Below are 11,567 nucleotides of genomic sequence, written 5' to 3'. Positions count from 1 at the left end.
GAGGAGGAGGGATAGCCTCTCCATAGTCCCAGTCTTCTCAGTTCTGTCAGGGAGAAGAAGGAGGAGGGATAGCCTCCCCATAGCTCCAGTCTGGGTAATTCTAGCAGTAACACCAGCTGCTATTGCTGTATATGTGACGCTGCATGTTTTCTACTGTTTCTTTTCTGGTGTAAATTCCCCAATTTATCTACATGTGTAAAAGAAAGCTGGATGTACAGAAGGGACTATGTGATCCCTACAGCTCCCCCCATCCACTCTCCTCTCTGTACAGCTCCCCCCATCCACTCTCTCCTCTCTGTACAGCTCCCCCCATCCACTCTCTCTTCTCTCTACAGCTCCCCCATCCACTCTCTCCTCTATGACAGCTCCCCCATCCATTCTCTCCTCTCTGTACAGCTCCCCCCATCCACTCTCTCCTCCCTGTACAGCTCCCCCATCCACTCTCTCCTCTCTCTACAGCTCCCATCTGGTCTCTACTCCCTGTACAGCTCCCCCATCTGCTCTCTCCTCTCTGTACAGCTCCCCCCATCCACTCTCTCCTCTCTGTACAGCTCCCCCCATCCACTCTCTCCTCTCTGTACAGCTCCCCCCATCCGCTCTCTCCTCTCTGTACAGCTCCCCCATCCACTCTGTACAGCTCCTCCCATCCTCTCTGTACACCCATTGCCACATAACATTTATACCCCCTCCTCTTATCTCTCTCGTATTGTTTAATGGCTAATTCACATCTATCCCTCAATTTTCCTTTATTTCCATCTTCTCCCTGTTTCTGATACTGCCAATTCAATAGACTGCTCTCGCTCCGACACTGTGTGCGCTCGAGTGACGTATATGTGTGGGCTTGTCCATTATATGGGGGCAGAGGGGCCTGACTACTATTTGTGGAGGCATGTATTGGGCATACTGCTTATATGGGGGGTTACAGAGCGGCCTGTGACTACTGTTTGGAGGCTATGTATTGGGCACACTGCTTATATGGGGGTACAGAGCGGCCCTGACTACTGTTTTGGAGGCATGTATTGGGCATACTGCTTATATAGGGCACAGAGCTGCCTGACTACTATTTGGAGGCATGTATTGGGCACACTGCTTATATGGGGCAGAGGGGCCTGACTACTATATGGGAGGCATGTATTGAGCATACTGCTTATATGGAGGCACAGAGCAGCCTGACTACTATTTGGAGGCATGTATTGGGCATACTGCTTATATGGAGGCACAGAGCAGCCTGACTACTATTTGGAGGCATGTATTGGGCATACTGCTTATATGGGGCACAGAGGGGGGCTCTGACTACTATTTGGGGGCACGTATTGAGCATACTGCTTATATGGAGGCACAGAGCAGCCTGACTACTATTTGGAGGCATGTATTGGGCATACTGCTTATATGGGGCACAGAGGGGGCCTGACTACTATTTGGAGGCATGTATTGGGTATACTGTAGGAGTGTAGCGACGCGTTGGAGTTTTAGCGATCTGTAGGAGTGTAGCGACACGTTGAGTGTAGCGATCTGTAGGAGTGTAGCGACACGTTGGAGTGTAGCGATCTGTAGGAGTGTAGTGACACGTTGGAGTGTAGCGATGTATAGGAGTGTAGTGACACGTTGGAGTGTAGTGACGCGTTGCAGTGTAGCGATCTGTAGGAGTGTAGTGACACGGAGTATAGTGACGCGTTGCAGTGTAGCGATCTGTAGGAGTGTAGTGACACGTTGCAGTGTAGCAACCTGTAGTAGTGTAGCGACCTGTAGGAGTGTAGCGATCTGTAGGAGTGTCGTGACACGTTGGAGTGTAGTGACGCGTTGCAGTGTTGCAGAGGGGGCCTGACTACTATTTGGAGGCATGTATTGGGTATACTGTAGGAGTGTAGCGACGCGTTGGAGTGTAGCGATCTGTAGGAGTGTAGTGACACGTTGGAGTGTAGCGATCTGTAGGAGTGTAGTGGCACGTTGGAGTGTAGCGATCTGTAGGAGTGTAGTGGCACGTTGGAGTGTAGCGATCTGTATGAGTGTAATGACACGTTGGAGTGTAGTGACGCGTTGCAGTGTAGCGATCTGTAGGAGTGTAGTGACACGTTGGAGTGTAGCCACCTGTAGGAGTGTAGTGACACGTTGGAGTATAGTGACGCGTTGCAGTGTAGCGATCTGTAGGAGTGTAGTGACGCGTGCAGTGTAGCGATCTGTAGGAGTGTAGTGACACGTTGGAGTGTAGTGACGCGTTGCAGTGTAGCGACCTGTAGGAGTGTAGCGACCTGTAGGAGTATAGCGACCTGTAGGAGTGTAGCGATCTGTAGGAGTGTAGTGTTGCATTGCAGTGTAGCGATCTGTAAGTGTGTAGTGACGCGTTGGAGTGTAGGAGAGATCTGTATAGTGATGTGTAGAAGTATAGTGACGTGTAAGAGTATAGTGACGTGTAGGAGTGATCTGTATAGTGACGTGTAGGAGTGTAGCAATCTATAGGAGTGTAGTGACACGTTGCAGTGTAGCCACCTGTAGGAGTGTAGTGACGCGTTGCAGTGTAGCCACCTGTAGGAGTGTAGTGACGCGTTGCAGTGTAGCCACCTGTAGGAGTGTAGTGACGCGTTGCAGTGTAGCGATCTGTAGGAGTGTAGTGACGCGTTGCAGTGTAGCGATCTGTAGGAGTGTAGTGACACGTTGCAGTGTAGCGATCTGTAGGAGTGTAGTGACACGTTGCAGTGTAGCGACCTGTAGGAGTGTAGTGACACGTTGGAGTGTAGCGACCTGTAGGAGTGTAGCGATCTGTAGGAGTGTAGTGACGCATTGGAGTGTAGTGACGCGTTGCAGTGTAGCCACCTGTAGGAGTGTAGTGACGAGTTGCAGTGTAGCCACCTGTAGGAGTGTAGTGACACGTTGGAGTGTAGCGACCTGTAGGAGTGTAGCGATCTGTAGGAGTGTAGTGACGCATTGGAGTGTAGTGACGCGTTGCAGTGTAGCCACCTGTAGGAGTGTAGTGACGCGTTGCAGTGTAGCCACCTGTAGGAGTGTAGTGACGCGTTGCAGTGTAGCGATCTCTAGGAATGTAGCGACCTGTAGGAGTGTAGTGACGCGTTGCAGTTTAGCAACCTGTAGAAGTGTAGTGACGCGTTGCAGTTTAGCAACCTGTAGAAGTGTAGTGACGCGTTGCAGTGTAGCCACCTATAGGAGTGTAGTGACGCGTTGCAGTGTAGTGACGCGTTGCAGTGTAGCCACCTGTAGGAGTGTAGTGACCTGTAGTAGTGTAGTGATGCGTTGCAGTGTAGCGACCTGTAGGAGTGTAGTGACGCGTTGCAGTGTAGCCACCAGTAGGAGTGTAGTGACGCGTTGCAGTGTAGCCACCTGTAGGAGTGTAGTGACGCGTTGCAGTGTAGCCACCAGTAGGAGTGTAGTGACGGGTTGCAGTGTAGCCACCTGTAGGAGTGTAGTGACCTGTAGGAGTGTAGTGACGCGTTGCAGTGTAGCCACCTGTAGGAGTGTAGTGACCTGTAGGAGTGTAGTGACGCATTGCAGTGTAGCCACCTGTAGGAGTGTAGTGACCTGTAGGAGTGTAGTGACGCGTTGCAGTGTAGCCACCTGTAGGAGTGTAGTGACCTGTAGGAGTGTAGTGACGCGTTGCAGTGTAGCCACCTGTAGGAGTGTAGTGACGCGTTGCAGTGTAGCCACCTGTAGGAGTGTAGTGACCTGTAGGAGTGTAGTGACCTGTACGAGTGTAGTGACGCGTTGCAGTGTAGCCACTGTAGGAGTGTAGTGACACGTTGCAGTGTAGTGACCTGTAGGAGTGTAGTGACGCGTTGCAGTGTAGCCACCTGTAGGAGTGTAGTGACGCGTTGCAGTGTAGCCACCTGTAGGAGTGTAGGAGCAGCTCCAGCTTACCCAGTAGCGGTTCTGTTGTTCGGACAGCCTGGGGCGCTGTGGGGGGTCTCCGCCCTTGTAATTCCTGACATCCTCTGCTCCCTACACACTTCATTGTTCTCATGTTATTTCAGTATAGTAGTACTAGCAGTTTGTAGTGTTATTTTAGTATATTCTCTGTCCACAATAAAGATCACATCGTAAAACAAGCTGAAACCAGTTTCTTGTGTCAGACTGCCCGAGGGCCCGAAGCGTCAGCTCAGAGCTGAAATCCCCAGTGATCAGTAGTCCCGAGCAGGATCAGTCACCGGAGCAAAGTGTCAGAGACCCCTGGATGTCCCTCTCATCCCCTACAAGGAGGTACGCTCTGTGGTAACCCCAGGGATGATGAGAGTTATGCTGCCGGCCGGCTGGGAGTAGTAGAGACATAGTGTACTGTAATAATGTGAGGTATAAGGCTCGTAGTGTACTGTATGTGAGGTATAAGGGCTCGTAGTGTACTGTATGTGAGGTATAAGGGCTCGTAGTGTACTGTATGTGAGGTATAAGGGCTCGTAGTGTACTGTATGTGAGGTATAAGGGCTCGTAGTGTACTGTATGTGAGATATAAGGCTCGTAGTGTACTGTAATAATGTGAGGTATAAGGCTCGTAGTGTACTGTATGTGAGGTATAAGGCTCGTAGTGTACTGTATGTGAGGTATAAGGCTCGTAGTGTACTGTAATAATGTGAGGTATAAGGCTCGTAGTGTACTGTAATAATGTGAGGTATAAGGCTCGTAGTGTACTGTAATAATGTGAGGTATAAGGCTCGTAGTGTACTGTATGTGAGGTATAAGGCTCGTAGTGTACTGTAATAATGTGAGGTATAAGGCTCGTAGTGTACTGTAATAATGTGAGGTATAAGGCTCGTAGTGTACTGTAATAATGTGAGGTATAAGGCTCGTAGTGTACTGTAATAATGTGAGGTATAAGGCTCGTAGTGTACTGTATGTGAGGTATAAGGCTCGTAATGTACGGTAATAATGTGAGGTATAAGGCTCGTAGTGTACTGTAATAATGTGAGGTATAAGGCTCGTAGTGTACGGTATGTGAGGTATAAGGCTCGTAGTGTACTGTATGTGAGGTATAAAGCTCGTAGTGTACTGTAATAATGTGAGGTATAAGGCTCGTAGTGTACTGTATGTAAGGTATAAGGCTCGTAGTGTACTGTAATAATGTGAGGTATAAGGCTCGTAGTGTACGGTATGTGAGGTATAAGGCTCGTAGTGTACTGTATGTGAGGTATAAAGCTCGTAGTGTACTGTAATAATGTGAGGTATAAGGCTCGTAGTGTACTGTAATAATGTGAGGTATAAGGCTCGTAGTGTACTGTAATAATGTGAGGTATAAGGGCTCGTAGTGTACTGTATATGAGGTATAAGGCTCGTAGTGTACTGTATGTGAGGTATAAAGCTCGTAGTGTACTGTATGTGAGGTATAAGTGCTATGCCCTGGCCCCTGGGGGCCACTTCCGCAGTGCAGATGTTGTGAGGGTGCAGGAACCGGGGCAGCTGTAGGATAATGTGGTCACGGTGTAGGCACGAGGGTGATACAGCTGTATACCGGGCTCCTGACCATGCGGGGATACTGGGCGTGCGATTCCTCGTTGTCCTTAGTCAGGGCACCAATGATCACACCAATGCCAAGGTTCAGAAACAACGGTAGTTGTATATTTATTGTAACGGTGGTAACTAGTAGTAACAGTCTCTCCGGATGCAACCGGGAATAAGGAAGACTTGAATAAAGCAGAGTAATGGGTGATGCTGCAATAGGCTGTGAGAGTAGCGTGCTGAATGATGGGAGTAGTAGTGATACTGAAGCTGAGATGCTGGGTGGAATGAGACTTGAATGAAATACTTGCTGTTGATGATTTGAGGAGATGATGAGGAGATGAACTGAAGAATGACTGAAGAATCGACACCCAGATGAGAATCTTGAGACTCGAAACAGGAACACAGCCAGCGGACTGGAGCAGCAGAGCACACGCAGGCCTCTCTCTTAGCAGGGAGAGAGGACAGACACACAACCTATCCCCTCTGTGGCAGGGAATAGACTGAGGTAGCACAGGAAGTCACATGGTAACCCCAGCCAAAAGCTCGATGACCATTGGTGTTACCATGGAAGCAGGGCACAGTCACGTGACATCCAGCCATTGCATCATCACACCATTAGGCATATACAGAGAAATATACATGAGAAGTACCATCCTTGAACACTAGGAGGCGACATAATACCTTTTGACACTGATACCTGAATACACATGCAATAAATGAATGGAATAGCAGACCTGAATACTGAGAAGGGTGAAACAATACACGCAGTTTGCAGTGGACCATAGCTTTCCAGAACAGAACTGGTTATAATAAAAATATGAGCATAAGAAGGGCTGTTCTGGGACACTGCATAAGGCTCGTAGTGTACTGTATGTGAGGTATAAGGCTCGTAGTGTACTGTATGTGAGGTATAAGGCTCGTAGTGTACTGTAATAATGTGAGGTATAAGGCTCGTAGTGTACTGTAATAATGTGAGGTATAAGGCTTGTGGTGTACAGTATGCAGGGGTGATTCTAGCCTCTCTGCTGCCCGAGGTGAACTATAGGAGGACGCCCCCCCCCCCCCCTCAATCCGCCCACATTATAATCCACTACTGCCCCCCCCCCCCAATGCTGTCCCCAATAAACATAATGTTTGGTCCCTTGCTGCACAGAGGATGTCAGGAGAGACGGGTGCTAATCCTATAGGAGAAGTCCCAGCAGCACAGAGGATGTCAGGAGAGGAGGGTGCTAATCTTTTAGGAGATGGTCCCCCTCTTCCCCCCTTATAGATGGACCCCCTCTCCCCCCCCCTTATAGATGGTCCCCCTCTCCCCCCTCCCTTATAGATGGTCCCCCTCTCCCCCCCTATAGATGGTCCCCCTCTCCCCTCCCTTATAGATGGTCCCCCTCTCCCCCCTTATAAATGGTCCCCCTCTCCCCCCTCCCTTATAGATGGTCCCCCTCTCCCCCCCCCCTTATAGATGGTCCCCCTCTCCCCCCCCTTATAGATGGTCCCCCTCTCCCTTATAGATGGTCCCCCTCTTCCCCCCTTATAGATGGTCCCCCTCTCCCCCCCTTATAGATGGTCCCCCTCTTTCCCCCCTCTCCCTTATAGATGGTCCCCCTCTCCCCCCTCTCCCTTATAGATGGTCCCCCTCTCCCCCCCTTATAGATGGTCCCCCTCTCCCCCCCTTATAGATGGCCCCCCTCTCCCCCCCCCTTATAGATGGTCCCCCTCTCCCCCCCTTATAGATGGTCCCCCTCTCCCCCCCTTATAGATGGTCCCCCTCTCCCCCCCTTATAGATGGTCCCCCCTCTCCCCCCCCTTATAGATGGTCCCCTCTCCCCCCTCTCCCTTATAGATGGTCCCCCTCTCCCCCCCTCCCTTATAGATGGTCCCCCTCTCCCCCCTCTCCCTTATAGATGGTCCCCCTCTCCCTTATAGATGGTCCCCCTCTCCCCCCCTTATAGATGGTCCCCCTCTCCCCCCCTTATAGATGGTCCCCCTCTCCCCCCCCCTTATAGATGGACCCCCTCTCCCCCCCCTTATAGATGGTCCCCCTCTCCCCCCCCTTATAGATGGTCCCCCTCTCCCCCCTCTCCCTTATAGATGGTCCCCCTCTCCCTTATAGATGGTCCCCCTCTCCCCCCTTATAGATGGTCCCCCTCTCCCCTCCCTTATAGATGGTCCCCCTCTCCCCCCCCCTTATAGATGGTCCCCCTCTCCCCCCCCTTATAGATGGACCCCCTCTCCCCCCCCCTTATAGATGGTCCCCCTCTCCCTTATAGATGGTCCCCCTCTCCCCCCCTTATAGATGGTCCCCCTCTCCCCCCCTTATAGATGGTCCCCCTCTCCCCCCCCTTATAGATGGACCGCCTCTCCCCCCCCCTTATAGATGGTCCCCCTCTCCCCCCCTTATAGATGGTCCCCCTCTCCCCCCCTTATAGATGGTCCCCCTCTCCCCCCCTTATAGATGGTCCCCCTCTCCCCCCCTTATAGATGGTCCCCCTCTCCCCCCCCCCTTATAGATGGACCCCCTCTCCCCCCCCCCTTATAGATGGTCCCCCCTCTCCCCCCCTTTATAGATGGTCCCCCTCTTCCCCCCCCCTTATAGATGGTCCCCCTCTTCCCCCCCCCCCTTTATAGATGGTCCCCCTCTCCCCCCCTTTATAGATGGTCCCCCTGTCCCCCCCTTTATAGATGGACCCCCTCCCCCCCCCCCCCCTTATAGATGGTCCCCCTCTCCCCCCCTTATAGATGGTCCCCCTCTCCCCCCCTTATAGATGGTCCCCCTCTCCCCCCCTTATAGATGGTCCCCCTCTCCCCCCCTTATAGATGGTCCCCCTCTCCCCCCCTTATAGATGGTCCCCCTCTCCCCCCCTTATAGATGGTCCCCCCTCTCCCCCCCTTATAGATGGTCCCCCTCTTTCCCCCCCCCTTATAGATGGTCCCCCTCTCCCCCCCCTTATAGATGGTCCCCCTCTTCCCCCCTTATAGATGGTCCCCCTCTCCCCTCCCTTATAGATGGTCCCCCTCTTCCCCCCCTTATAGATGGTCCCCCTCTCCCCCCTCCCTTATAGATGGTCCCCCTCTCCCCCCTCCCTTAGAGATGGTCCCCCCTCTCCCCCCTCCCTTATAGATGGTCCCCCTCGTTCCCCCTTATAGATGGTCCCCCTCTCCCCCCGCCCTTATAGATGGTCCCCCTCTCCCCCCTCCCTTATAGATGGTCCCCCTCTCCCCCCTCCCTTATAGATGGTCCCCCTCTTTCCCCCCTTATAGATGGTCCCCCTCTCCCCCCTCCCTTATAGATGGTCCCCCTCTCCCCCCCCTTATAGATGGTCCCCCTCTTCCCCCCCCCCTTATAGATGTCCCCCTCTCCCTTATAGATGGTCCCCCTCTCCCTTATAGATGGTCCCCCTCTCCCCCCCCTTATAGATGGTCCCCCTCTTCCCCCTCCCTTATAGATGGTCCCCCTCTTCCCCCTCCCTTATAGATGGTCCCCCTCTTCCCCCCCCCCCTTATAGATGGTCCCCCTCTCCCTTATAGATGGTCCCCCTCTCCCTTATAGATGGTCCCCCTCTTCCCCCCCCTTAGATGGTCCCCCTCTTCCCCCCCCCCCTTATAGATGGTCCCCCTCTCGCCCCTCCCTTATAGATGGTCCCCCTCTTCCCCCCCCCCCTTATAGATGGTCCCCCTCTCCCTTATAGATGGTCCCCCTCTCCCTTAGATGGTCCCCCTCTCCCCCCCCCCTTATAGATGGTCCCCCTCTTCCCCCCCACCTTATAGATGGTCCCCTCTCTCTTATAGATGGTCCCCCTCTCCCACCCCCCTTATAGATGGTCCCCCTCTTCCCCCCCCCCTTATAGATGGTCCCCCTCTCCCCCCCTTATAGATGGTCCCCCTCTCCCCCCCCCTCCCTTTATAGATGGTCCCCCTCTTCCCCCCCCCCCTTATAGATGGTCCCCCCTCTCCCCCCCCCCCCTTATAGATGGTCCCCCTCTTCCCCCCTCCCTTATATATGGCCCCCCCCCTGCACAGCAGATAAAACAAAAACAAAAAACAGCACACAACTCACCTGCCATCCGTTCCCCCGTCGAGCCTCTCTGGTCTGGTCCCGGCTGATGTGCGGCTGCCCGGGGTGTCCCGTCCTGTCCCCGGCAGCGCGCGCATCAGAGAGCTCCCCGGGCGCCTGTGGCTGTGACTTCCGTTGCACGGGGAGCTCTCTGATGCGCGCGCTGCCGGGGACAGGATGGGACACCTCCGGCAGCCGCACATCAGCCGGGGGACTAAGGCTGCATTCCTGACGGATCACGGACGTGCAATGCCGGTACCGGAGACCCCGGCGCCCCGGGCAGTATCTGTAATTAGATGCTGGGAGCGGGGGAGACTGTATTCATAAGTGCCGCACTGTAGTAACAGCACCGCGCGGCTGCATCATTACAGTGCGGCGCTTATGAATACAGTCTCCCCCGCTCCCAGCATCTAATTACAGATGCTGTCCGGGCGCGGGGGGCTCCGGTACATGGTACAATCAGTGGCGGATTATAATGTGGGCGGCGGGGCATGGGCCCCCCGGAGCCTTGGGCCCTGGGCGGCCGCCCGAACCGCCCATATTATAATCTGCCACTGAATGCCGCCCCTAGGGGCGTAGCTAATGTCTCTTGGGCCCTGGTGCAAGAGGTCAACTTGCGCCCCCCCTTTCTCGATGCTATTGGTATATATATATATCTCAAGGCTGATATTACCAATAATACCAGTATACAGGAAATATTATTACCGCCATACTGTTACTAAACAAATCCTGTTTACTGAGACCAATATTACCAGTACACAAGGGGAAATATTACCGCTACACCACAACCATCACCACCATATTGTTACTGACCAAATCCAGTATACTAAATCCAATAAAACACAGTACCAGATAACAAGTAACAAATAATACCACCACATACTGACTAATACCACCACCTACTAACACCCCGCTGCTACTGACTAATACCACCACATACTGACTAACACCACCGCTGCTACTGACTAATACCACCACATACTGAGTAACACCATCGCTGCTACTGAATATAATCCTCTGTACATAGACCAATATCACTTCATACAGTCATATAGAGGTGCACGCACTGTAGACAGGGTCTATACACCATATACATTACAGTGCAGTTATATCAAGTGACTCACAGGGGACGTCTTCTCTGATCGGAATTCTTCCCTTTTCATCTTCTTCTCCATCTGTCCTGGGCCGTTATGAGAACTTCTCCGAGCCACGAATCCACAGAATCTGCCAGACAGACATATTAGGCTCCTCACACTGACACCATCCTCATCTCTCTACACACTGCACATCTGTACTGTCCCCTTTACACCCTCATTTAGTAGGTAGCCCTGACACTATGTGACCCCCCTTACAGTACATGCCCCCCTCTGTGCATGCCCTATTGTATACACCCCCCATGTAGTCCACCTTATAGATGGCCCCCAATGTTTCCCCCTTATAGATGGCCCCCCATTTTATCCCCCATATAGATGGCCCCCCCATTTTATCCCCCATATAGATGGCCCCCCATTTTATCCCCCTTACAGATGCCCCCCATGTTGTCCCCTCCTCCTGCCCCTTCATCACCATACTACTACCCCTTTATCCTCCTGCCCCTCCATCATTATACTACAACCACCTCCACCATAATACTACTACCCCTTCATCCTCCTGCCTTTTCATCATCATACCACTTCACACCACTTCACTTGACTTTCACTTCATACCACTACACCCCCATCATCCTCTTGTTCCATCATCATCATACCACTATATCCTCATCATCCTCTTGTTCCATCATCATCATACCACTACACCCCCCATCATCCTCTTGTTCCATCATCATTATACCACTACACCCCCATCATCCTCTTGTTCCATCATCATCATACCACTATATCCTCATCATCCTCTTGTTCCATCATCATTATACCACTACACCCCCCATCATCCTCTTGTTCCATCATCATTATACCACTACACCCCCATCATCCTCTTGTTCCATCATCATCATACCACTACACCCCCATCATCCTCTTGTTCCATCATCATCATACCACTACACCCCCATCATCCTCTTGTTCCATCATCATCA

This window comes from Dendropsophus ebraccatus, chromosome 1, assembly GCF_027789765.1.
Source record: "Dendropsophus ebraccatus isolate aDenEbr1 chromosome 1, aDenEbr1.pat, whole genome shotgun sequence".
Taxonomy (NCBI): Eukaryota; Metazoa; Chordata; class Amphibia; order Anura; family Hylidae; genus Dendropsophus; species Dendropsophus ebraccatus.
The sequence above is the reverse complement of the archived record's forward strand: the minus strand, read 5'-3'. Positions refer to the sequence as shown.